This window comes from Equus caballus, chromosome 1, assembly GCF_041296265.1.
Source record: "Equus caballus isolate H_3958 breed thoroughbred chromosome 1, TB-T2T, whole genome shotgun sequence".
In the NCBI taxonomy this organism is placed as follows: Eukaryota; Metazoa; Chordata; class Mammalia; order Perissodactyla; family Equidae; genus Equus; species Equus caballus.
In genome coordinates, this window is record NC_091684.1 from 63,313,179 (window position 1) to 63,340,602 (window position 27,424).

The 27,424-nt window shown below is 37.7% G+C and overlaps 1 protein-coding gene and 1 long non-coding RNA gene across 13 annotated transcripts in view; both read left to right on the forward strand.

The window, feature by feature from the left end:
• The window catches only part of KAT6B (lysine acetyltransferase 6B), a 191,736-nt gene that overhangs the window by 56,316 nt on the left and 107,996 nt on the right, over positions 1 to 27,424 (forward strand). The gene's annotated exons all lie outside the window — the stretch shown is intronic.
• Positions 39 to 7,840, forward strand: LOC111774318 (uncharacterized). Its single transcript, XR_002809267.2, has 3 exons — positions 39 to 174; positions 2,479 to 2,586; positions 7,687 to 7,840. It is a non-coding gene; the product is annotated as an uncharacterized lncRNA (long non-coding RNA).

The window sequence follows — 27,424 nt, forward strand, 5'->3', positions numbered from 1 at the left end:
TGGCCACCTTTCCATTGTCAGTTTAACTTCAGTGTTAGCCTGGTGCTGCTGCTTCAAGTGCTGCCTTTGGCAGGAAGCCTCCAGTCAACTTTCCGGACTCTGGTTTTGGCTCCTCTGGTGCCTTGCTGAGCTGAGCTGACTTTATGAATTTGAAATGTGGAGGATCAGTTTGGGGTAAGGAAATGTGGTAGCAATTCTTGCTTTTTCTGCCGCAATATAACTTATCAGATCCTCTTGTTTTTCCCTAAATGGTAAAAGGGTTTGCATTGAAATGGTTATTCATCTGTGTCTATGATGCACTTAAAAATAATAATTTCACTATTATGTTACAACATGCGTTATTTATTATTTTAGTAAATGAATATTTTAAGCAGCAATTTGCAAATTTAAACATGACAATTAATATGATATGACATAAAAAATTAAATAATCTCCCAGCATCTTTGTCATCAGCATTGCATTAATGATTTTAGCCCTTCTGGCAGCTTTCATTTTTTGTTTATTTTGACTGATGATGGCAGATTGTGATAGTGATATACTTTTATAAATTATTTTTTAGTCAGAATGATATTAGCCTGTAATGTTGACTGGCAGAACTAACACTGTTTATCATTGCCAGTGTTGTTTTGACTTATATTCTGAGTTCTTTCAGAAAGATGATAGAATGTCTATAATGGACATTTGCTGTCCACTGTAGGTTGCCCAGTGGTGGGCTGTGGTGGGGTCCACCTTCTGCTGTGGAAGCCAGCCCAGGTCAAATGAGCGTTTCTTCTTCTTGCCCCGTAGGAGTTACAGGGGTGGGCTCACTACTTAGGCTCAGCCTCCTGACTGCTTTCACCTGGAGTTTAAATCTGGAGAGAATGTTGCAAAATGCAGGGACAGTTAGTAGTGGCAGTAGAGTTACTGAAATTACTAAGATTTCTTTCCTGGATAGTCCTAGTCGTACACATCAATGTTACTACAGGTGGGCTTAGCTTTTACTTTTGTACATTTTGTACTGATGCCTCTAACGACCTTTGTGCACATGATCAGAACTTTAAGCATTGGATGGCAGAGAGTTCAAGCTATTGCATGGTGATGCTGCCTGCCAACCAACAGTTTGGGTTCAGCAGTGTTGACATCTTTTCCTGTGTAACAGTGCTTATTTGTGCAATTATTTGAATTTTCAGTAGAGTTGAATTTCAAACTGTCCTTGGAGGAGTTTTAGACTTCATGGAGATACCTTGGGCACCTAATAACAGTACCTCAGTTTGATATAGTCCTTATCATTTTTATATATGATAAGATGTTAAATGGGAGGTTTCCTGTTGTCTAAAATTTTGGCCAAAGTCCAAAAGCTGTAGCCAGTAGATGGAAAGTACCCACGTAGTCTGAGGAGAGATTTTAGAAGCATCCGTTGCAGGACTTGTCAAGAATTGGCCAAATAGGTCTAGCAACTTTTACACCCTCTACCCTGTAACCCAGCCTGTGTCAGGAAGACTAGAAATGGATTACATGCAAGGAACTCCCGGGGTAGGGAGTGCTCTTCCCTGAGGGAAGTGGGGGTTTCCCTCTCTCTGTCCTGCCTGCAATCATTTGAGAGAGACACCAAGAGAGTAATGAAAAGATTGGGGTTGATTGCAAAAGGAAATTGACATTTTATTGAACTGCACTCACAAGACAGGTGCTACTGTGGGATTAGAATGGAATCTGAGAAAGAGTTCTTTAGAGATTGTCGTGTGTCTTGGAGTTTGGAGATGTCTGTGAACACAGAGACTGGTGTCTTCCTCTCACCTGAAAGCAGCTGTGTGGCTGGAGCTTCCTAGGGTGGAGGGGTAGGGGGCAGTGTGTATAGAGAGGGGGCAGTAAATGCTTGACCTTTTCTGCTGGTCAGGAGGTCTCCCTGGAGGGCAGCAGCTGTGAGTCATCTTGAAAAACCTTCCCTGCAGAAGAAGACTGCCCACCATGTGTAGGACTCCAGCAGAAAGAGGCTGTGGGTGAACCACAGGGGCAGGAACTCAGCGGAGGCTGTGAGAGATGAGCCGAAGGGCCCTCATTGCCTGCCTCAGGCAGCGTGGAGATCCCAGTGAAGGGGTCTCACTAGTGAGAGCTGGCATTTGGACTCCTGCAAGTGGCAGATGTTTTACAGACCGGAGGACCACAGACAAATGGATAGACTTTCCTGTTTCCTTTTCCTCAAAATTGCCTCTTTTGCTCTGGCCCCCCACCCTTTCCTCAATGCTGGTCTCAGGGGAAAAGCTTCACACTGGATGAAATTAGTTTTGGTTTAGACTAGATTGGACTTTTTAATGCCTGAAAGTTTGGCTTATTTATTTAAGATAATGATTTCTTTTTAAAACTCTAGCTACAAATCAGTAGTTCTGAGTTACTGAACCCTGAAAAGTCCTTTCATGATGACACATTCGGCCGTCTCGGCCCCAGTAGACTAGAGCTAGGTTTTATCACTAAGTATAGTTTCTATTATGTTGTATCCTGCAGATTTCAAGCATACGACTTGCCAGCAATTACTGTGTCATCTGAGAAAGTTGAAATTTCATGATAAGCTGAAGACTGGAAATTTGCTAACTCAGTATACAGCTACTACAGGTCATGTCCCCATATTGGCCTTAGGGACCCCTTATGAATTAGCCTGAAACTTTGCAACTTTTAATTGTAATTTTTTGTATTTGTTGTTATTGGTTTATTTATTTTTAAATTATGGTGAGAAACATAAAATTTACCATCTTAACCAATTTTAAAGTGTAAAGTACATAGTACAGTACATTTTTAAAGTGTATTGTACAGTAGTGTTAACTTTGTGCACATTGTCGTGCAGTGGATCTCTAGAACTATTTCATCTTGTAAAACTGAAACTTTGTATCCATTAAACACCAATGCCTTCTCCCCTTTCTCCCTACCCGAAACCCTCAGCAATCACCATTCTACTTTGTGTTTCTAAGAGTTTGATTACTTTAGATATCTCATATAAGTGGAATCATGCAATATTTGTCTTTTCTGGCTGGCTTATTTCATTTAGCATAATATCTTCAAGGCTCATTCATATGGTAGCATATGACAGGATTTCCCTCTTTTTTAAGGCTGAATGATATTCCATTTTATATAAATACCACATTTTCTGTACTCATTTATCCATTGATGGACACTTGAGTTGCTTCTACCTCTTGGCTATTGTGAATAATGCTTCAGTGAAGATGAGTGTGCAAATATCTCTTTTAAATACTGTTTTCAATTCTTTTGGATATTCCTAGAATTGGGATTGCTGGTTCATATGGTAATCCAGTTTCAATTTTTTGAGGAACCTCCATACTGTTTTTCAAAGTAGCTGTACCATTTTACATTTCCACCAACAGTGCACAAGGATCTGATTTTTCCACATTCTCATCAACACTTACTATTTTCTGTTCTTTTGATAGTGGCCATCCTGATGGGTGTGAGGTGATTTCCCATTGTGGTTTTGATTTGCATTTCTCTTATGATTAGTGATATTGAGTATCTTTTCATATGCTTCTTGGCCATTAGTATATCTTCTTTGAAGTAATGTCTGTTTGAGTCCTTTGCCCATTTTTTAATCAGACTATTCGTTTGCTTTTTTGCTTGTTGAGTTGTAGCAGTTCTTTGTATATTCTGGATATTAACCCCTTATCAGATACATGGTTTGGAAATATTTTTTCACATTTCATAGGTTGCCTTTTCACTCTGTCCTTTAATCATATTTTTTGCAGTTAAAACATTTATTATAATTATTACTTTGGAATACTGAAAAGATTAGGAAATTATATGACAGATTTTGATCAGGTCTTCAGTATCTTCCCAATAGGCCCTATTGAGTAAGGCCTAAAGTCTGAATTAATTCCAGAGTTTGACTAAATGCTCTTCCTCCATAATCTTGTTCCCATCGACCTTTCCAGCTTTGTACACCCCATCATCATTCCTCCTTATCTCTCCAACTCCTCCTCTGTCCAAAGATTCCTAAAAATACTCTATTTCATCCTTTTGTACCCTTTCACTCACTGTTCTCTTTTTGTTTTCTTTTGCATGGCATATGGAATGCCTTACTTTCCTTCTTGCTTTACCTTATTTTTCAGGCTCCTTCTCCTTCTTCTCCATTTAGACTCAGGTCAGATGTGAAGATTTTCCAGTTAACCATTCAGTCAGCAGCTTCCTTCTTCCATGGCTTCTTACATACAACCCAGGTTAGAACACTTGTCCGGAGGTATTGTGAGGATAACTCTCCTCCCCTCCACCCCAGGAGTGTAAACTTCTGGAGCACGCAGCTTGGTCTTGTATTTTCACTCCTTCGTTCCTGTGAATCTACCACATATCCGGCCTATAGAGTTTGTCTACTTTAAATGATTATGGGTAGAAAGAAAGAGCAAACGCCTTTTTAGAAATAACAGAACTTTTTACCAATTGTTCTTCTGAATATCCTTTCTCTTCTAATTTTACCTGGTAAGATTTTGGCAGCTAATTGTAGATTTTATGAACTTACTTTGGGCTGCCTTTCTCTTCTGTTATAAAAGCAATAATTAGAGGAAATGATCCTTTTGAGAGGTTGCTTAATGAGTTCTGCTTCTGTTAAATGTGCTGCTTTAAATCTTATTTCAAGTAAACTGTACTAATGCCCAAATTATTTCACTGAAGATCGGTATTGAACCAAAGTATTATGATGATTAATTTCCTTCTGTTAAATTCCTTATAGTCTTTGGTGGTGGTAGTGGGGCTTAACAATCAAAAAAGAATGTATTGATGTTACATTTAGTATGGTTTACTCTGCTTGATTATATCATTCAAGAGTGATTTTGTGTGTCTTATAAGATTGTGCCATATTGGAATTTTATTTTCTGTTTTTGTTTTAACCACTGGTTTTTAAATTTAATGGTTTAAGATTTCAAAAAGCCTTTTTCTCTCTAAGTATTCAAATGCTTTTGTTATAATGCTGCAGACTAACCTTCTGGTTTCACTGCATCCTTCTCCACCCTTGAAACAAGCCCAGGCACAGACACACACTCTGGCACACACCCCACTGAACCCTTTCTCCTCCCCTACTCCTCGCACCAACATGATGCGAAATGTCTGTCCCGGAGACACTCTGATTGTGTACCTAGAGTGGTGGCCCAAGTCTAGTAGCCATTTGTGTTGCACCTCACCTCCCCACTATGGTGGCCCACAGGCATACCTCCTATCCCTTAGTCCCATTATGTTGATTAGTTCCTTTTGCTTCCATTGAGTCTTGTGGGCAGGGAAAATCCAGTGAGTCACGACTACCTGGAGACTTTCTTTTTTCTATTACCTCCTAACAAGGCCTGTTGCTTGCATCCTACAGAAAATAAATGATAGGCCTCACACGTATTTTGTGTCTTAGCAGTGAACTTCATCCAAGATGGATTTGATTTTTAAATGATTCCAACTTGCATCATGATTTAAATCACTAGTCAGGCAATTTCAGCTTTTCTATAAAAAACACATCCTGTTAAAAATTTAAATGTATTCATCATGGTTTGCATTCAGTAAATGAACACTATAAACCTATAAGCAGAGATCTGTGTTGCTTTTTTGGTGTCAAAAATTGAAAATTTGGGAACTATTTTGTTTCTTAGAACTTGAAAATTCTATAGGAAATTAACTATAGTTCAGTTGCAGATATTTTTGCCATGTTAAATTAGCTTTTTAACCATACCAAGCATAGCAGACAAACAGACACTTTAAAGTTATTTTGTTCAACAGAGCACAATAAGCCCTTATGTATATTTGCTGGACCTTTTCTTTGTCAATAATAAAGAACAACAATAAGGTGCTTATTATAGAATTTATGTCTTCTCAACAAATTCGAAATGCATTTGTAAACTAGGCAAGGCCACCTAGAATTTGGATCTTCATGAGTCGAGGTGTGTCGCTTCGTTGTTCTGTAGTCACTGAAGTCAGGTTTGTGATGGGAAGAATGTGTGCTGTGGACTGACCTCTTCTTGTACCCGTTCTGTGACTTTGCGTGAGCTAGGGTTAACCTCTTTGAGGGTTTTTTTCTTGTTTATAAAATTGGAAGAGGATTAAGATCATGTTTGAATATAGCACAAGGTATTAACTAATTTATTTTTTCTAGACAGCAACTTATATTTGTGTATTGCTTTCAGATGATGCTGTTTTATTTTTACTTTATCTCAGTGGATCTTCACTGCCTACTTATACAGTGGGTAAGGGAGGCATTACTCTTGTTTTGCAGCAAAGAAAACAGGTTCAAGAGAAGTTTTGTGCCTTGTCTGTTTTATCTTCTCCTGGTGAGTCAGTGACAGAACAAGAACTCCAGCTTGGGTCCCCTGACTCCACATCCTATGGTTTTCCGACTGAAATGCTATTTCATATTGTGCTATGGGATTATTCCAACAAGTGGTTCTTGAATAATGTTTCCTTAGCCTCAAGTATGTAAGTTGGATTGTGAAGGTTTTATCACTTGGGGTCTATGCACTGTGACCACTCTTCTTTGGGTGTGAAGTTGACCTGTACTCCTGAATAAGTGAGTGATCATCTCTTTTTTGAAAAGAAACTTGAATATCTGAGGTATGGCAATATTACAATGAAACCTACTCCACATCAATACCAGCATTGTTATTTTTGGTCAAATATTACGTAGTTAGACTTTCTCATCCTTATCCTAGTCTGTATTGAACTAACTTAAAATATCTCAGATTTAGGCAGCTTTTATATTCTTTTGACTATATAGCAACAAGAGATTTAAAACTTTAAATCAGTTACATATATGAAACAATAGGAAAGCAGTGGAAGATAAAATCTCTTGGTAATGTAGAAGTTGAAGTTCTGGAGAACTTCAGAAAAGATAGATCGGTAGGATTTCCTAGAGAAAGTGTGAGTTTAGCTGCACCTTGGGTCAGAATAGCAATCTTTCTATTAACTTATTGCTAATATCTAAACACAGATAAGTCTGGCATTAACTAATGTTAATATTATCTATAGACATCTAATCTTCAAAACAGAAAGTGGAGGTGGATTAGGCTCAATGGGCTCCTGTTGCTCAGAAGATGTGGTCAGAGCTGTTTCTCTGTATTTTGAACTCTGCTCTCTGTATACATATTTATTATACATATTGGCTTTCTCCTTGGGGATGGGAAAGTGGCTACCCAAATATCCTGCCAGGTGAGCAGTTTCAGCCCCTAAAGACTTTTCTCTCCCAATCTGCATGTAGAAACAGCTCACCTGAGGCACGTGCCTACCCCTTAGACCAGCCGTTGTCACTAGAGGCTCAGGGAGTATGGTTTGGAGGATGTACCCATCCAGGTGGCTGGGGGTGAGGGCACTGTGATTGACAGTTCCCCAGGACCAGGAGTGGAAGTGGGGTTCCCTGGAAGAAAGGGAATGGTGTACCAAAGGAAGAGGAGAGAGTGGGAAATGTGCACAGCAGCTACAAATAATAGCTATTATAGTCTGTGACATAGATAGTCCTGCAAAACAGTTTCAGAATTGTTCACTGGGTTCGGGTATGGGGACATTAAACACAGAGAAATATTCAAAGTAATTCTAGACTATTTGTCCAGGTATCATTCCCTGTTAGAGGAGTTTTTAAAGCAGCAAATCTTTAACTACTCTTTTTACCCAATATACCATGAAAGTATGTACTCTGTTCAGTTGTTTGTGCCTTTGAATATTCATATGTATCTTTTATATTTGTTTTTGTAGGTTAAAAATGTAATCACCGTGGCCATCTATTTGGATGTGACAACCCTTCATTTTATAAAATAATTAGTGTTGAATCAAAGTTTTTGCTCAACATCTCCTATCAAGTAACCTATCAAAGCCAACTGAATGAATGATTAAAAGGTTCAGATCAAAAGCAACTGGCTTAACTTCATGGAGGTTTTCATCCTTTATTTTAAGATGTGTCTATGTCTAACTGATTATTGCTCACCTTTTAGAAAGAGATATTGACGTCCTGTAAAGTGTGCACTGACCTCACTTCTGGATGTGTGGGCAGGTTTCACTGCAGGCCTCTGAAGCATTGATATTCCTGTAACCTTTGAGGCAAGATGTGTGTATAGTGTGTTAATGAGCTGGTTGAAGTGATGTACAGTAATTTCATCCTTGGGTAAAAACAGATGTGAAAGATTCTGTTTTAATAGTTAATCAGGCTCCAAGCCTCTGTTGGCTTGTTTAAGTTGACCTGACAGCATTATACCTGGAAACACTTTGAATTAAACTCTAAGTGTTTGACCTTGTTCAAACAGTTGTAATTTAATAAGGCTGCTGTCTTGGTGGAGATAGTGTGGCTAATAGGCAAATCCTTTTCTGGCTAGGATTGTTCTGTTTGTGAGTGCTTGGGGTGGGGGGATTCAGAGATTCCTAGATTTCCACCAGCTTTTGAGAGGAACTGGAGTTGAAGAAGTGAAAAAAATCTAAATTAAGAACTTGTCTTTTAGAAGACCTTTAAAAACGTGTGTTTTGTTTTAATTTTTAGCCTTATGGAAGTAATGTTTTTAATGTCATTGTAGTTGACCTCATTTTGGTTGAAAAGAATGAAAAATCATTTATTGAAAAGGGGGGCTAGAAAATTCTCAGAAATCAGAGTCCTAGGAGAACTGGGTGCTAGCTCTGGCACCCTGTCCATGTGTCTGTCCATCCCTTGGTCCACCCATCTGTCTGCCCACCTCCCTGCCTATCCATTCTCTTCTTGTCCCCTCTAGTCTCTGTCTTTGCCTTCGTCTGCACATTGCTTGCTCTGCTCTCATCTGTTGCTTCCTCACTCTGTGTTCCATATCTTTTCCTCTACCCCATAGCTTCTGCTTACTCATCATTTCTGTCCTCTCATGCCATCAATTCGCTGTGGCCCTTATTAATTTCAACTCTCTTGTATCCTTTCAGCTCTAGTACCTGCTATTAACAAGTTTGTTTCCTTCTTCAGATTCCAGATAGCCAGGTTTCTACTAGTCTTTTTTGTGCCATGCCAAAACTGCTTCTGTTTTTTAGAGCTGGGGGCTATGCACAGGACAGGTTTTGGCTTGAAGGAAAGCTTGATTGGACCAAATACCACGACTTGCCCAGTGTAAATGTTTATATATATATGTGTATATATATATATATATATATATATGTGTGTATATATATATATATATATTCCCCCCACCCTGGTTATAAGAGTGCTTATTGGAAAAAAATGAGAAAATTTAAAAATTAATAAAAATGTAATTAAAATCTCCTGTAATTCTGTTACTCAAATGACTAACCACTTTGGTATATTTCCTCTTATATTTTTTCTAGTTTACACGTAAAAATTATATACACATTAAACACCCTCAAAATTTAGAACTGTATTGATAATATTTTAAAGGTCTTCATATCTATTTGTCACCAGTGACACTTGTAGGAATACTCTGGCTATGAGACTTGTATTAAAAGCTGTGCAGTCTGGTTTGAATATTTTATTAATTCTTGGCCTTTGACTAATTTTAATGTGTGGCATCATTAATCATTTTGTATTATCCTCTCTTTGACTTACATTATTTATCAACCCCTTTCCGAGGAGTTAACTTGTGTTTCCATCTTTCACACTGCTTCACATAGTGCCTTGTACTAAATAGATGTCCAGTAAGTATTTAGTCTTAATTTTTATGAAAATTTGTGTGCTCAAAATACATTGATAAGGTTCCAGCTCAAAGAAATAAAAAGTAACAATATATATGTATAAGCTAGTATGCTAAAGATATGGAAAAGGAATAAAGAGAGAAATATCCTAATTGCTTTAAAACTAATGGGCATTTTAACAGTCCATGTGGTGTATGAGGTGTCTCCTGTAGGAAGCTGGCTCGTTGTTTCAGGAACCCTCCTGGGGTAGCATTCATTAATTATCTTGTTGGATTTGCCATGGTCCAGTGTGGTAGGCAGAATCCTAAGAATAAGCCCCAATGGCCCTTGCCTTTGGTGTACTCCCCTCCCCTTTGAGTATAGGTGGAACCTGTGAATGTGCTGAGATAGCACTCCCATTATTATACTACCTTGTATAGCAAAAGGGAAAGTATCCAGGTGGGCTAATCTAATCACACCAGCCCATTAAAAACAGTTTTTTTCTGGCTAGTGGGGAAAAAAGAGAGATTTGAAGTATGAATAGGATTCAATTCACTGTGTTGTTGCTGGCTTTGAAGATGGTGGGGGCCATGTACCAAGGAATATGGGTAGCTTCCAGAAGCTGTGTGTGGCCCCCAGCTGACAGCTAGCAGAGAAATGAGGACCTCAGTTCTACAACCGCTAAGAATTGAATTCTGCCAACAACCTAAATTAGCTTGGAAGTGGATTCTTCCCAGGAGGGTCCAGATAATAGCCAAGGCTGGCCAAATACCTTCAGTTTGGCTCTGTGAGACCTTAAGCAGAGAAGCCAGTTGAGCCTGCCTGGACTTCTGACCTACAGAACTGTGAAATAATAAATAGGTGTAGTTTTGAGTCACTGTTTGTGGCGATGGAAAATTAATACATTCCAGGGTCTGGCTGATTCTTAGCTTTGTCAAATTTTGTCCTTATTTTTTTCTGGATATCAAGGGCAGAGCTCTTTTGCAGAGACTAGCCTAGCTAAAGAAACTGATGCATGAAGTCAGGAGGCCAGTATAATTATTTGTTTATTTGCCTGAGAAGTAGTTGTCCCAAGGACCGGGGTACTCAGTTTGAATGGTCAGTATATTATCTCCCTGAAGCTAGACTGCATAGGAAGCCAAGCTTGTATTAGTGAGCATGGCATCTAACCAGAAGAGTTAGTTAGATGATTACAGTTTTTCTCTCACAACAGGGATGCCTTCTCTTTGTCCTGGACAGTGTTTATATGGGAACTACCAACTTATCTGGAGACTTTCTGTCTTAGTTTCCAATTATTGTATTAACAAATCACCGCAATTTAGTAGCTTAAAACAATTCACTTAATATCTCATAGTTTCTGTGGGTCAGGAGTCAAGGCGTGGATTTGTTGGGTCCTCTGCTCAACATCTCACCAGGCTGAAATCAAGATGTTGGCTGGGGCTGTGGTCTCATCTCAGAGTTGAGGTCTTCCAGGCTCACTGGCTTTGGGCAGAGTTTAGTTCTTTGTGGTTGTAGGACAAGGGCCCTCTGTTCCTAGAGGCTGCCCTGCCACGTAGCATTCTCTACAACATAGCTTTTTGCTTCTTGAAGGTCAGTTTGAGAATCTCTCACACACTTCCAATCTTTCCAATCTCTGATCCTTTTAAAAGCCCCCATCTGATTAAGTCAGGCCTAAGCTGGATGATCTGCCTCTTGATGGGCCCAAATCAATGGATTTGAGACCTTAATTACATCTGCAAAATTCTCTCGCCTTGGTCATATAACATAACCTAACTGTGAGAGTGAAATCCATCATATTCATGATCCTGACCATACTCAAAAGGAAGAAATTATAGAGGATGTATATACCAGGGGGCCATCTTAGAATTCTACCTACCGCTCCCTTAGTCTGTGCATCCATTGCTGACTGACCACCTTGCTGTTTGACAGCTTCACTCTTTAGCTGTGTTAATACATCCAGTGTTTGGAAGTCCAGACTTGGAAGCTATTTTGCGTCTCTAAAGTGACTCCATAGTTCTACTCATATTTAGTATGTGTTGATTTTAAAGTTTAAATTTGTAAAGGCAGTTTTATTTCTCTCTTTCCCCCTTTAGCAGTTGGGAGATGGGCAGGGGGAAAGGTCTTCACTGTAATTTCCAAGGTCCTGACAGCAGTGGGCCTCTGTTTTTAGTTTTATGGTCTAAAGATTTTGGATTATTAGAGAAATTCTACCCTCACTGAACTTTTTGAGGATTGTAACTTAACATTTCTACTTAATGGATGGAGAAACAGAAAAGAGGAAATGAGTTGTTTGTATAGTTAAATTATTAACCATTGAAGAAATGCAAGTACATTGTTTCTTATTTATTTTCTGCATTCTCTCAATATGATAACTTCCACTAAAGGCATAGTCTAAAATTAAAGCAATTAAGAAAAACTTTGCTATCATGGGGATTTTGACAGTACATAAACAATAGATCTCCTTGCCCATTAAAATGAATGCTAAGGAATCCAGAATGTTGTCATGAGGTAGATGTTTACCAATCCTCGTCTTGTGAGAGATCGTTGCCTCAGGTCACAGTGGCCAGGGATGTAGCAGAGTTAACCTCCCTCGCTTTCTAGGGAAACTGTCAAGAAATGGGCAATGAATTAATAAGTAAAAAGTGTTCTCTGAGCTATCGGCAGTCAGTTGTTGATTGACTGATGGAAAAGGTAGGAGGTAGGCTAATGGAAGACAACATTCAAACTCAGCTGTTGACTCTCAACTGAGCGGAACTGGGGGTTTCTGCTGCCTTTTGCTTATTTTCCCTGAGTGGTAGTAGCATGTAGGTTAAACCTGGGAATCGGGCTGCCTGGGGTAAATCCTCATTCTTCCATTTACCTCAGTCTCTCGAGCCTTTCTTTTCCTATCTGTAAAATGAGGGTTAAAAGAGCCCCTGTGAACTCTTAGTATGATGCTGAGCACCAGTGCTAGTGGTGGACCAAGGAGAGGTGGCTGTGATGGGAGCCATCAGCCCCAGCAGGGAGGAGTTAGAATTATTTAGAATTGCCAGTGCAAAGTGATAATAAAAAGCAGACTGACTTTTAGTGAGTTCATTACTGTTTTTAAATTCGCTACAGACAAGGTACCCCCTTATTGCCTGAACCCTGGGTGAAGCACTCCTACTTTGAAATGCTACTGCCTTGCATGTAAGTGCTCAAAAATGTATACTGTTACATCTCAGCTCAAATGTGAGAGGAGCAGTATGTTTTCTTTAGAGAAGAAATCCTAGGTGAACATGGTCTAATAACATTTGTGATAGTGTGTAGAAAAATTGGTGTAATAAAAATAATGAGATTTTTAGTATGCTTTGTAAACTGTTGTAACTAAAATGTAGCAAAATCTGTTGAGAATGGTTGTAAACTAAGATATAGCAAAATCTGACCTGAAAAATAGAAAAATGAAGCAACAACTGATTACTCAAAAAAATCTTTCTGCTTTTTTCTTTGTCTGGATCCTAAACATTGTGATGTTTTAAACGTGTACACGAGTACATGAAATATCCCCTTCACTTACTTCAGTCTTCCGTTTTGTCTGTACACTGTGTTTGAAAGACTATAGTGAACAAACTTAGAGTGTAAGCCGGAGCTTGGCAATCAGGATGATTCACAGTCTTGGCCTCGGCCCACTTTCCCTGAGTCGTCACTGCAGGCTCTCTGCTCCAGCTAGATTTACTGTCTCCTGCTCCTGCTGGTCTGCTTCTTGAGCTTCCCGTCCTGTAGTGCTTTTCACTCTGCCTGTCCCAAACTACCCAGCCCAAACCTACCTGGTTGCAGTTTTGCAGTGTAAGTTCCTTTAGCTCAGTGAACCCTTCCATTCTAGACCTGTTTACTGCATTTTAATAGTGCTAAATTTTTTCTTTAAATTTACAGCACTTGTGTATAGGGCTCATATTTCTTCCTGTCTACAGATGTTGGTTGAGATTTCACTGTGGTAAAGGCAAAATGATCTCCAGGTCCTGCAGAGAGTGAGTTGAAAATGGTGGAAATGGTCATTTTATTGACTTCGTGACTTTCTCTTGTCCCATTTTCTTTTCGGGGTACGTTCCTTTCCCATCTACCTGTCTTCTCTATTCCTACTATAGGCAGAACCAAACTCACCAGAACTTACTTACGCTAAGTGGGAAAGAACTTCCAGAATATTTCAGAGGGGATTCTTAGAGACCACTCAATACAGAAATCTCTTGAGAGGGGTTTATCTGTTCAGTTTGCACGCTTCCAGTTCCCAATTTGGCCTGCCCTGTTTGTCAGAGGGGCATTCTTCCTTTTGAATCTAAAACTTGTCTTCATTCTGGTGCTCTCCAGTGCAGTTACACTGAACGAGCCAAGTTTCCAGTGCAAAATGTCGTGTCGTTATTCATTTGGACCTTATGAAATTGCTGACATTACACTGTTTTTGACCTGTAAAAATGGCAATTTTATATGGGTCACCCTGATATATTCCTGCTGATTCTCTGCTTTTCCAGTTTTTATGTTCTTCTAGTTTAAATAACCTCTCATCATTTAGATCCTTAATATAAGTTCTTAGTTCCTTGTTTCCTTTTATTTTTTTTTTTATTATTTTACGTCCATTTTTACTCTGCTAGGCCCCAGGGACTTGGCCCCTGAGGCTCAAATTCTGCGGTGGTTCTTCTTCCCTATATCAACTGCGAGTTCTTCCCAGACCTTCCTCCTTTTTGGACTCTGAACCAAGATTTCTTAATCATAATATTCACAAGTATATATATGATGGGTTGGGGGACAAGTAGATAATTGGGGACGTGAGAAATCTGATGGTCATCTTGATTTATTAAAATGTAAATGAAGCCAAGCCTGTTTCCTAAAATCAGTTTTAGAGTTTATCCTCTTTATTGTGCAGAATTGTGCCCAGTCTAGCTCTTTATTGGCTGGATACCAGGCTGAACTACTCAGATTTGGGTTAGCATTACACCAGAACTGGACTCTCACATCTTTTCCGGATAGTCTTCCCACTTTGTGCATAAGCTGCTATCTCACTTCCTCTCACTCATGACTCTGTGCTTCTTTCCTTTAGCTCTCTTGGGTTCTGTATGGATACTGGCCTTCTGGATGAGGAGCGAGGGTGCTATGGCCAAAGCTGTTTTTTGACTTAAGTTTAGACCAGCTTGGGTTCTACAGCAGACCTAAATTTCTTCCCCCAAGTTCTGTGTGCATATTACATGGAGTGCTCAGCACTCTTTGTCTGTTCTTTGTTTCATAGGAAATTTTGTGGAGCAGTTGTAGTATTTATAGGATGAGCAGAGTACTCAGCTTCCGAGCCCCACTCCAAACCACTTAGATCCCAAACTACTTTAAGGGAGGAGGTTGTTATGCCTTTGTGTTCAGCTGTTTCTTTTTTCCCCTAATGTCCTGTTTTTGTCTCCTGCTTTCTTTAGGTCATGTATCTACTGAGTAGGATGGGACAAAGGAAAGACCTCTCATTCTTGTTGCTCTATTAATCAGTCTACTTTGGCTATGCTGTAGTTTTTCAGTCAATTGGTGAATTCAGCTGTCTTTAAACTAATTTTTCTCTCTTCTCCGTAATTATAGCATGAGAATAACTTGTTACCTGCCCTTTTTTGTCTGTGGCATTTTTTGTGACTCACTGTCCTGTAAACTTATCAGGAGGAGAAATGAGCTTAGTTTTTGAGGTTTAGTGCTTAGTGACTCCATCTTGGCTTCTAAAGATACTTCACTTCGGGGTACTTAGAAATAATCTGTTTAATTTTTTCTGAAGGTTTTGCTGAGGGTAAGTGCAGTACTTTCTTGTCTGTTATTTTCTGAATTTTCTTCCTTTACTTTGTTTTGTTGCTGTTGTTGGCATTTGCTCATATACAGACTTCTGGCATCTCAGCTACTCTCCCTGACTTTTCAAACTGAATGGACTACAGATCTGCCACCTCCCTGGAAAGTTTCTCTTGGGTTTAAGAGAAATTTTGTCTAGGCCTGGAAACTTGAACTTCTATAAAACAGATATCACCACTCATCTTTTATGGACAAAGGCAGGGAGTAATTACATATACATAGAGAAGCTATGTCATCTCTTATCATTTCTTCCCTCATCTGGGTTTGAGGTGTTTTATCTTGTCTAGCCTACCCCTTGCCATTTTCAAGATCTTTTTCTTTGACTCTTGATAGAAGATCTTCTGTATTTTTCTTCATTCTTGAAAGAATGCATTATTTAAAATATATTTTGAGATTGGGTACTTTATTTTGTAAAACATCTTTCCTCTAAAATCTTCAGAGTAACTTTATTTTTCTTTGATTTCTATGGGTAGCATAGCAGAGTATATGTGTGAGGATATTTGATGAACACTGTTTATATTCTTCGGGGATTCATGCTCTTAAATGAGAGCATATATGTGTATGTGACTGTGTATGTGTGAGCATATTTTTAAAAATTCATTGTACATAATTTTTACTGTCTTTACTCACTTTAGACCTTAATCCACCTGCTGCACCATGCAGTTTTTGTAGAACCATGTCATTGGTTTCTCTTCACGCTTTCTTGTTCTCATCATGATTTTATATTATTATTTTGTAATATTTGAGATTCTTACATCCATTTCAAATTATCTTTCCTTTGGAAATATTTTGATACGTTTTGTAGACTGACTGTGTATTATGTCCATAATCTGGGGGGAAAACACAATCAGTGTTGTGATTACTTTTTTTTTGAGGAAGATTGGCCCTGAGCTAACATCTGTACCTGTCTTCCTCTATTTTATATGTAAGAAGCCTGCCACAGCATGACTTGATAAGTGGTGCATAGGTCCGCGCCTGGGATCTGAACTGGTAAACTGCCGGCCACCAAAGCGGAACCTGCAAACTTAACTGCTATGCCACCAGGCTGACCCCTATTGTTACTTTTTTAAAAGAAGATTCTGTTTTCCAAAATTATATTCCCTTTTATGTTACAAAGGATTTCTAGGCTGGTTTCTTTCTGAGCATATCTTCAGTGGCTATGAGATCAGCCTACAAATATCCTAATTTCTAGGCTATTTGGGCATGTTATTACACTGTCTTGCATATATATTTCTGATAGTTAAAGTTTGAAGGGGATAGGTTTGGAGGAAGAATTCCAACTTTGAATAGATTTTCTATTAAATGGTCATTCAGTTAATATAATTTCCTATATTGTGCATCTCTTTATGTAAAAGTTCAGCCATGTGTCTTGTATTTAGCACTCTGCCTGTATGGTAGAAAGGTTATTTATATGTGAGCATTTCGCTTTCTCCTATTTGTCTCTCTTTAACATCAGTTGTAACAGCTGTGATTGCAGTTCATAATATGGGCAGCCATAGCCAGTTTTTAGACCTTCAAAATTGCAAGTACAAAGGAGGCTATGATATATTGTCCTGTATTTGGGCACATATTGGGATACTTTCTTTCATTTCTTATTCTGTGGCATTACCTAATTATGGTCAAGTTCATTAATGACCCACGTGATTTAGTGCTCTACCTGATGTCAGTGTCTCTGTGGTGGAGCAGAGTGACTGTGTCACATTGTGCCGTCCTGGCTGGGCTCTCTAACATGATTGCCCAATATCAGCCCCAGGGGAGCCAGCAGCTGGAGCAGCCATCTGCTTTTTGACAGCCGTGTGTCCTTGTTGCTATTGATAGGGTTGATAGGGTTGTCCAGTTAAGTGTGAAAAACTGGATCTAACCATAAATGGTAGTTATATGATAATCCTGCAGATAAATAAGAGTCACGTGAAGTATTAGTTGAATTTGGGGTGTGAAGAAAGAGAAAGGGGTAGGCCAGTAGTTGGAGGGAGAGTTTTGGTCTAACAAGCTATTCAGTGTAGTTATTTTCTATGTTAGAGAACTCTGCAGGTACCTTTTGTTAGGGAAATCTGAAGTTAAGCATCCCCGTGGTAAACTTTGAAATAGATTTTTAAATATTCTCATAATGTTAATTGTTTCTAGAATTCACAAGGATTGAATTAAATTTGGATCTTGCTTAAAGAAGCACATTACCTCACATAAGTCAAGCAACAACTTGTATTTTGGAAATTTGCCCTTTTGAGAGAGAGTGCACAAAGGTGAAAGAAAACTTATATGCCCAAGGCCCACTAATAGATCTGCTTCTGGAGGCATGAAGCAACCTGACCTGCAGGGATCACCCAGGACTTCCCCGGAAGAGACCTATGCCCAGTGCCTGAATCTCCTGCCTATCCAGTTCTGTCAGGCAAGTACACTAGACCTGTCTTCAAGGCTAGCATGAGCTTTAAGTGTAGTTATTTAGCAAGTCTGTAGCAGTTTCTTAATACAGTGTATCACTGTGCTTTCTCAAAGTATAATTAGTTAATCCAGAAATTAAAAGTCCTGTCACAGAAAACAGATGCTATTCTCACAAAAAATGAGAAATAAAATTCAATCAGATTTATTATTTAAATGAATTCTTTTTAAATTGAAGAATTGTTCAATTGGAATTGTTCAGTTGGTCAATATGGATAGTTTTCAACATAATTTTCTCGATAATAGATGCTTAGAACTAATTTGGATTTAGTTAATTCGATATTTATCTTGTTTATGTCTTATTTACTGCAAAGGTTAAAGCAATTTATTTCTTCTGGAAAATTTTAGGAAAACTTACTTGTGAATAAGGTACTTCAGATGAAATTGGTAACTTTTTCAAGCTGTTGGCTCAAGAAATTAGGAATTTCTTTAATAATGAGCCATCTTTTTTTAATTCGACAATTTAAAAGGCCCATATAGTTAGGTTATGATTCCAGTGTATACTCAGTGCAAATTGATTTTTTTTCTGTTGACACATTCTACTTCGTTTTCAAAGTCTAGTTTATAGAATTTCCTTAAAAGCAAAGACGATGTCTTTAAAAATACAGCTTTTCATTAAAACATGTTTTTACTTTGGCAAAAGTAGTGATAATCATAATGATAAACTGTTACTCTATGCAGCTTAAGAGAATCAGTTGTTAAAGCATCTGTGTAGGTCTCTGTATTTTTCAGAATCATGCTACAGGCTGACAATGCATGTTCTACCCCATCCCACTGTACATTGTAGCATTCTGAATTTTCCTCACTTCTTTGAATATGCTGTGCTCTGTGTACTTCTAGATCTTCCTTGCTTGTGATGGTGATAGCTAAGATCTATAGTTTTTAATACTGGTGTTGCCATGTAGTGAGCCCATGTGAGACATCATAATGCTTTAGTGGTAACTTGTCTTGTAGATCACTTTTGTGCTTTCACTTATATCCATAATCTAAATGTTATATGGAATTGATGCTTTCTTTAGTAATTCATATTTTTCTCTAAGTTAAACTGACCTCTCACGTTTGTATTTTTATAATCCCAACAGTTTTATCAAGGACATATTTTTCTATTCTTTTCTGTAGCCTGGCACTTTGCTTTGGAGCTTGGTTTCATGTGCAATGAAGTGTCAGAATGAAATATCTGCCCAGTAGTACTGGATTTCATGTATTATGATTTACATATTCTTCTGTGCATCACTGAGTTCCGTATTATCCAGAGAGTGCTTAGAGTCATGACGCAGACTCTTGTATTTTTATCCACTGCTCTGGCCATAGACATATTTGCAGGTATAATAAATTTGCTTTCTACCTCTCACATAATTTATTTGCTTGGTTTTGTTTCTTAATTATACTTGATACATGTGTACATGAATTCATTCTTGGTGAAAATTCAGATAGTATACATATGAAAACAGTTCCTTTGACCTGTTCCATTATTTATTTACATTGTATATTTGAGCAATTTGTATAAAACTGAACATTTCTTTGTGATGTTTCTAGAATTTGATAAAATAGTTCAATCTAGCAAGCACTTATTAAAACATTATTTTGAAAATAATGCAGAAAAGTTGCAAAAAGAGTAGAGTTTATATATACCCTTTAGCCAGTTTTCCCCTAACTTGCATAACCACAATACTGTCATCAAAACAAGAAATTCATTGGTACAATGCTGTTAACTAAACTACAGTCCCTATTTGAATTTCACCACTTTTTTACCTACAGTATTTTTTCTGTCCTAGGATCCAGGCCTGAATCCCACGTTGCCTTTGGTTGTTTCTTCTTTGTCTCTTCAATCTGTTATAGTTCCTCGTTCTTTGTCTTTCATCTCCTTAGCAAACCATTTTAGACGCTTACTATGTCCTAGTCATGAAGATTGTTGCTTGGGGGTAGGGAGATAAAAGAATAGAAAAGACATGGCCCTTACCTTCTAGCTCTAATGAGGTAGACAACGTATATACAAGTAACGTCAACATAATGTAGTACCTTCTGTAACAGGCCTTTGTACTATCTTGAATAGAGAGGAAAGAGTCACTAACTCCCTGGGTGACAGTGTTGAGGCAGCCTTTTCAGAAGAAATGACATTAGATCTGGGTCTTCAACGATCAGAGAACTTCTCTTTTTGGAGAACTGGCATAGAAGAGGAGGACTTTGTGGACAGAGGCAACAGTATTTGGCATGAATGCATGAAAGACTGGTGACTTTGTAGACTGGTGAATCACTTAATAGGAATGGAGCATAGGGGATGTGGAGAGCATAATGAGAAATGAAACTAGAAACAGTTAGGGACCACCTTTTTTCACTGCTTTTTAATGATAAGTGTATCCTCATAATTATGAGGTAAGTTTTTGACTTTTTTTTTGTAATTTCAAGTTAACCATACCTATGAGCATTTGATTTTTAATCAGTGTTTCTAATTTCAGAATGCACAACATTAAAATTTTATTGCCTTTTTGGAGAAACAAAGGGAACAAATAATTATCTTCAGCTGTTATGTAGCATTAATATCTTTTTAGTTCTGTTAATAAAAATATGAATTCATTTTGTAGTATTTATTGAGCACCTGTTGTGTGACAGACACTGTTTCAGATGAGGGACATAGCAGCGAAGAAAACAGAGATAACGTCCTGCTGTTCTAATACATTAGTGGTTCTAGTTGTAATATATTTGAGCTAAGGTGGCAGTTCACTTCAGCAAGCATTTGTTGACTGCCTGCCATGTGTGAGGCATTGCATCTAGGGGCTCAGGGATACAAAAATGGATAAATAAGTGACTGGGTCTTGAAGAAAGAAAAGAAATTCATTGAGTACAGTTTTACTGGCACAAGTAATTTTATCTTTATTTCACATTCATGATTGAAGATTATTTTTGCTAGGTATAGAACTCTAAGTAGTTATTTTCTTTGAACAAACATTGAAAATATTCCCCTGTCTCCTGATTTTATTTGTCAATCTAAGGCAACTGCCTTTTCTCGGACTTCTTTTTAAAATATTTTCTTTGGTTTTTACTTTTGAAGTTTTGCTGTGATATATCTAGATATGGATATCTTTTTATTTGTTTTGTGGGATCTGAAGATTGGTGTCTTTCATTAGTTCAGAAAATCCTCAACTGTTATATCTTCACATATTGTTTCTGCTGCTGCTTCTTTCTTCTCTTTTTTTGGGTTTCCGATTAAACATATGTTAGACTTTCTCACTATGTGCCTTATGCCTCTTACCCTCTCTTCTGTAGTTTTCATCTTTTTCTCTCTCTTAGCTGTACTCAGAATAATTTCTTCTCAATTGCAGTTTCTAATTCTTTCTTTAATTGTATCTAATCTACCATTAAACAGATTCACTGAGTTCCTAAATTCAGTTATTGTATATTTCAGTTATTGAATTCTTAGTTATTTTCCAAATTTGTCACTTTTATAGTTGACCGTTCCTTGCCATATCTTTAAGCTTCATTTTTGTCTCTTTGAATATAGTAAACATAATTTTTAAAAAATTTTTGCTGATATTGTCAATATCTGAAATTTCTGTGGATCTGATTCTGTTGACTCTTGTTTCTGTTAGTTCTGATTCATGGTGTCTTGTCTCTTCATGTGCCTGATTATATGTTGGATGTTATTTTTGAAAAAATATTTATGGAAATAATTTGAGATGTAGAATTTTCATGTGCTTCTGTCTTCTGCCTAGTTGAGCAGTTTAAGACCTCCTCAGGCCAGGTCTGTGATTCAGGTGTTGTGAGTTGGGCTGCAGATCGATTTGTAGGCTGCTTATGTATTGATCACTACCTTCCTTATGTGTGGCCCAGCTTACAGTAGGGGTTGGCCTACTAGAGACCCCAACTTCTTAGGCCCCAGAGGCCACCAAAATTTCATCTCAGCTTTTTTTCCTTAGTTGGCAAATAACCTTAGGACAAAAGTGTCTCTGAATGTTGGGCTTATCTCTCTGGCCTTCTGTTCTCACCAATCTTGGACAGATAATTTGAATCTGGCTCATTAGCTGTTTGTTGCTTGTAGAAAGATATATTGTCCACCTTTTTACATTGTCTTTAGCAGGAAGATGGTATGAATTGTCTATTCTGCCATATCAGAAGAGTGCCTCCAGCACTCTTTTACTGCCTAAACTAGACAGTTCGCTATTTTGGTTGGATTGTTTGGTTTTTAACATTTGTTAATCTTAGGTTTTCAACAGGTCGTAAACTTTGTGGATAAGCACTTTGTCTAATATTCCTTATCCATATCACATAGCATTTATTTTTATTTATTTTTTAATTTTTATTTTTTTCAGATGTACATCATATTTCAAGTTCTGTATACATTACATCATGTTCACCACCCGAACACTAATTATAGTGCATCCCCTCACATGTGACCCTAATCACCCCTTTTGCCCTCTCCCCTTCCCCCTCCCCCAATGGTAACCACCGGTCCAATCTCCAATGCTATGTGTTTTTTTTTGTTGTTGTTTTTATCTTCTACTTATGAGTGAGATCGTATGGTATTTGACTTTCTCCCTCTGACTTATTTCACTCAGCATAATACCCTCAAGGTCCATCCATGTTGTCACAAATGGCCGGATTTCGTCATTTCTTATGGCTGAGTAGTAGTCCATCGTGTATAAATACCACATCTTCTTTATCCATTCGTCCCTTGATGGGCACCTAGGTTGCTTCCAAGTCTTGGCTATTGTGTATAATGCCGCAATGAACATAGGGGTGCAAGTATCTTTATGCCTTTGCGTTTTCAAGTTCTTTGGATAAATACCCAGCAGTGGAATAGCTGGATCATATGGTAGATCTATTCTTAATTTTCTGAGGATACTCCAAACTGCTTTCCATAGTGGCTGCACCAGTTTGCACTGCCAACAGCAGTGAACAAGGGTTCCCTTCTCTCCACACCCTCTCCAACATTTGTTGTTTCCTGTCTTGTTAATTATAGCCATTCTGACCAGAGTGAGGTGATCCCTCATTGTAGTTTTGATTTGCATTTCCCTGATAGTTAATGATGTTCAGCGTCTTTTCATATGCCTGTTGGCCATCCGTATATCTTCTTTGGAGAAATCTCTGTTCAGATCTTTTGCCCATTTTCTAATTGGATTGTTGGTGTTTTTGTTGTTAAGCTGTATTAGTTCTTTGTATTAGTATATTTTGGATATTAACCCCTTATCTGATATGTGGTTTGCAAATATCTTCTCCCAATTGTTAGGTTGTCTTTTTGTTTTGTTGATGGTTTCCTTTGCTGTGCAGAAACTTTTTAGTTTGATGTAGTCCCATTTGTTCATTTTTTCTTTTGTTTCCCTTCCCAGTCAGACATGGGACTTGAAAATATGCTGCTCAGACCAATGTCATAGAGCGTACTGCCTATGTTTTCTTCTAGAAGTCTCATGGTTTCGGGTCTTACATTCAAGTCTTTAATCCATTTTGAGTTGATTTTTGTGCATGGTGTAAGGGAATGGTCTACTTTCATTCTTTCGCATGTGGCTGTCCTGTTTTCCCAACACCATTTATTGAAGAGACTCTCCGTTTCTCCATCGTAAGCTCTTGGCTCCCTTGTCGAATATTAGCTGTCCGTAAACGTGTGGGTTTACTTCTGGGCTCTCAGTTTTCTTCCATTGATCTGTGTGTCTGGTTTTGTGCCAGTGCCATGCTGTTTTGGTTAGTATGGCTTTTTTGTAGTATAATTTGAAATCGGGGAGTGTGATACCTCCAGCTTTGTTCTTTTTTCTGAGGACTCCTTTGGCTATTCGGAGTCTTTTGTTGTTCCATATAAATTTTAGGATTCTTTGTTCTATTTCTGTAAAAAATGTTGTTGGAACTTTGATAGGGATTGCGTTGAATCTATAGATTACTTTAGGAAGTATGGACATTTTAACAATGTTAATTCTTCCAATCCAAGAGCACGGAATATCTTTCCATTTCTTTGTGTCTTCTTCGATTTCTTTCAACAATGTCTTATAGTTTTCGGTGTACAGGTCTTTCACCTCTTTTGTTAAGCATATTCTTAGGTATTTTATTCTTTTTCTTGCAATTGTAAATGGGATTGTATTCTTAATTTCTCTTTCTGCTACTTCATTGTTAGTGTATAGGAATGCAACCGATTTTTGTACATTGATTTTGTATCCCGCAACTTGACTGTATTCCTTTATTATTTCTAAAAGTTTTTTAGTGGACTCTTTACGGTTTTCTAGATATAAAATCATGTCGTCTGCAAAGAGTGATAGTTTCACTTCTTCTTTTCCAATGGGGATCCCTTTTATTTCTTTTTCTTGCCTGATTGCTCTGGCTAGGACTTCCAATACTATGTTAAATGAGAGTGGTGACAGTGGGCATCCTTGTCTGGTTCCTGTTCTTAGAGGGATAGCTTTCAGTTTTTCTCCATTGAGAATGATATTTGCTGTGGGTTTGTCATATATAGCCTTTATTATGTTGAGGTATTTTCCTTCTATACCCATTTTATTTAGAGTTTTTATCATAAATGGATGCTGTATCTTGTCAAATGCTTTCTCTGCATCTATTGAGATGATCATGTGATTTTTATCCTTCATTTTGTTAATTTGCTGTATCACGTTGATAGATTTGCGGATGTTGAACCATCCCTGCATCCCCAGAATGAAACCCACTTGATCATGATGTATGATCTTTTTAATGTATTGTTGTATTCGATTTGCTAGTATTTTGTTGAGGATTTTTGCATCGATGTTCTTCAGTGATATTGGCCTGTAATTTTCTTTTTTTGTGCTGTCCTTGTCTGGTTTTGGTATCAGGATAATGTTTGCTTCATAGAAGGAGTTAGGAAGTCTCCCCTCCTCTTAAATTTTTTGGAAGAGTTTGAGAAGGATAGGTATTAGGTCTTCTTTGAATGTTTGGTAGAATTCACCAGGGAAGCCATCTAGTCCTGGAGTTTAATTTTTTGGGAGGTTTTTAATTGCTGTTTTGATCTCCTTACTGGTGATCGGTCTATTCAAATTTTCTACGTCTTCTTGGTCCAGTTTTGGAAGGTTGTATGTTTCTAAGAATTTATCCATTTCCTCTAGATTATCCAATTTGTTGGCGTATAGCTTTTCATAGTATTCTCTTATTATCTTTTGTATTTCTGAGGTGTCCGTTGTAATCTCTCCTCTTTCATTTCTGATTTTATTTATTTGAGCCTTCTCTCTTTTTTTCTTGGTGAGGCTAGCTAAGGGTTTGTCAATTTTGTTTATCTTTTCAAAGAACGAACTCTTGGTTTCATTAATTTTTTCGATTGTTTTTTTAGTCTCTATTTCGTTTATTTCTGCTCTGATTTTTATTGTTTCCTTCCTTCTGCTGATTTTGGGATTTGTTTGTTGTTCTTTTTCCAGTACCTTTAGGTGCACTTTTAGATTGTCAATTTGGGATTTTTCTTCTTTGTTGAGGTAGGCCTGAATTGCTATCAACTTCCCTTGTAGAACCACTTTTGCTGTATCCCACAGATTTTGGCATGTCGTGTTTTTATTTTCATCTGTCTCCAGGAATTTTTTTATTTCTTCTTTGATTTCTTCATTGACCCAATCATTGTTCAGTAGCATTTTGTTCAATCTCCACATTTTTATGGCTTTTCTGGTTTTCTTCCTGTCGTTGATTTCCAGTTTCATACCTTTGTGGTCAGAAAAGATGCATGGTATTATTTCAATCTTCTTAAATTTATTGAGACTTGTTTTGTGGCCTAATATGTGATCAATCCTGGAGAATGTTCCATGGGTATTTGAAAAGAATGTGTATTCTGTGGTTTTTGGATGGAATGTTCTGTATATATCTACTAAGTCCATCTGGTCTAATGTGTCCTTTAAGGCCAGTGTTTCCTTATTGATCTTCTGTTTGGATGATCTATCCATTGGTGTAAGTGGAGGTTTAAAGTCCCCTACTATTATTGTGTTACTGTCTATTTCTCCTCTTATGTCTGTTAATAATTGCTTTATATATTTAGGTGCTCCTATGTTGGGTGCATAGATATTTACAAGTGTTATATTTTCTTGTTGGATTGTTCCCTTTATCATTATGTAGTTCCCATCTTTGTCTCTTATTACAGTTTTTGATTTAAAGTCTATTTTGTCTGATATAAGTATTGCTACCTCTGCTTTCTTTTCTTTGCCATTTGCATGGAATATCTTTTTCCATCCTTTCACTTTCAGTTTCTGAGTGTCTGTAGGTGTGAAGTGTGTCTCTTGTATGCAGCATATACATGGATTGTTTTTTTATCCAGTTGGCCACCCTATGGCATTTGATTGGAGCATTTAGTCCATTGACATTTAAAGTAGCTGTTGATAAATATGTATTTATTGCCATTTTGTCACTTTTTCTTTTTTTGGGGTGTTTTAGTAGTTCTTCTCAGTTCCTTTCTTTTTCTCTTGCTCTCTTCCCTTGTTGTTTGATGGCTATCTTTAGTAATATGTTTCATTTCTTTTCTCTTGCTTTTTTTCCTGCTTGTTATAGGTTTCTGGTTTGTGGTTACCATGAGGATCCTATTTAATATACTATGCATGTAACAGTCTATTGACCTCTTTCTAAAAGCTCTAGTTTTTCACTCCCCTCCTTCCACGTTATATGTTTTTCACATCATATATAGTCTTTTGTTTAGTGTGTGTATATCCATTACCTTCTTATCATTGAAATAGGTAATTTTAGTACATTTGTCTTTTAACCTTCATATTACCTTCACAGGTAGTTGATCTGCTGCCTTTACTATACTTTTACCTTACAAATGATTTTATTGCCTGTTTTTTCTTGTTGTTGTTTTGGGGTTTTTTGATAATTTTTTTCTTTTATCTCTATTTGTGGTCATTGCTTTCCCACTTAAATAAGTCCCTTCAGCATTTCTTGTTGAACTGGTTTCTTGGTGATAAACTCCTTTAACTTTTGCTTGTCTGGGAAGCTCTTTATCTCTCCTTCCATTCTGAATGACAGCCTTGATGGATAGAGTATTCTTGGTTGTAGGTTTTTTCCTTTTAGCACTTTAAATATGTCCTGCCATTCTCTTCTCGCCTGTAGGGTCTCGACTGAGAAGTCCGCTGACAGCCTGATGGGCTTCCCTTTATATGTCGCTTGGGGCCTTTCTCTTGCTGCTTTTAGGATTCTCTCTTTGTCTTTAATTTTAGACATTTTGATTATAATATGTCTTGGTGTGGGCCTCTTTGGGCTTCTCTTGTTTGGAGCTCTCTGTGCTTCCTGAACCTGGATGTCTGTTTCCTTCCTCAGGTGAGGAAAATTTTCCACTGTTATTTCTACAAATAAATTTTCTGCCCCTTTGTCTCTCTCTTCTTCTTCTGGGACCCCTATAATCCAAATGTTAGCACGCTTGATATTGTCCCAGAGTTCCCTTACACTGTTCTCATTTTGTCTAATTCTTTTTTCTCTTTTCTGTTCTGCTTGGGTGATTTCCTCTAATCTTTCGTCTAGCTCGCTGATCCGTTTTTCTGCATCCTCTACTCTGCTATTCAGTCCCTCTAGTGAATTTCTCATTTCGAGTATTGTATTCTTCATTTCTGATTGGTTCTTTTTTATATCTTCCAGTTCTTTGCTGATGTGCTCACTGTGTTCATCCATTCTTCTCTGCATATCTGTGAGCATC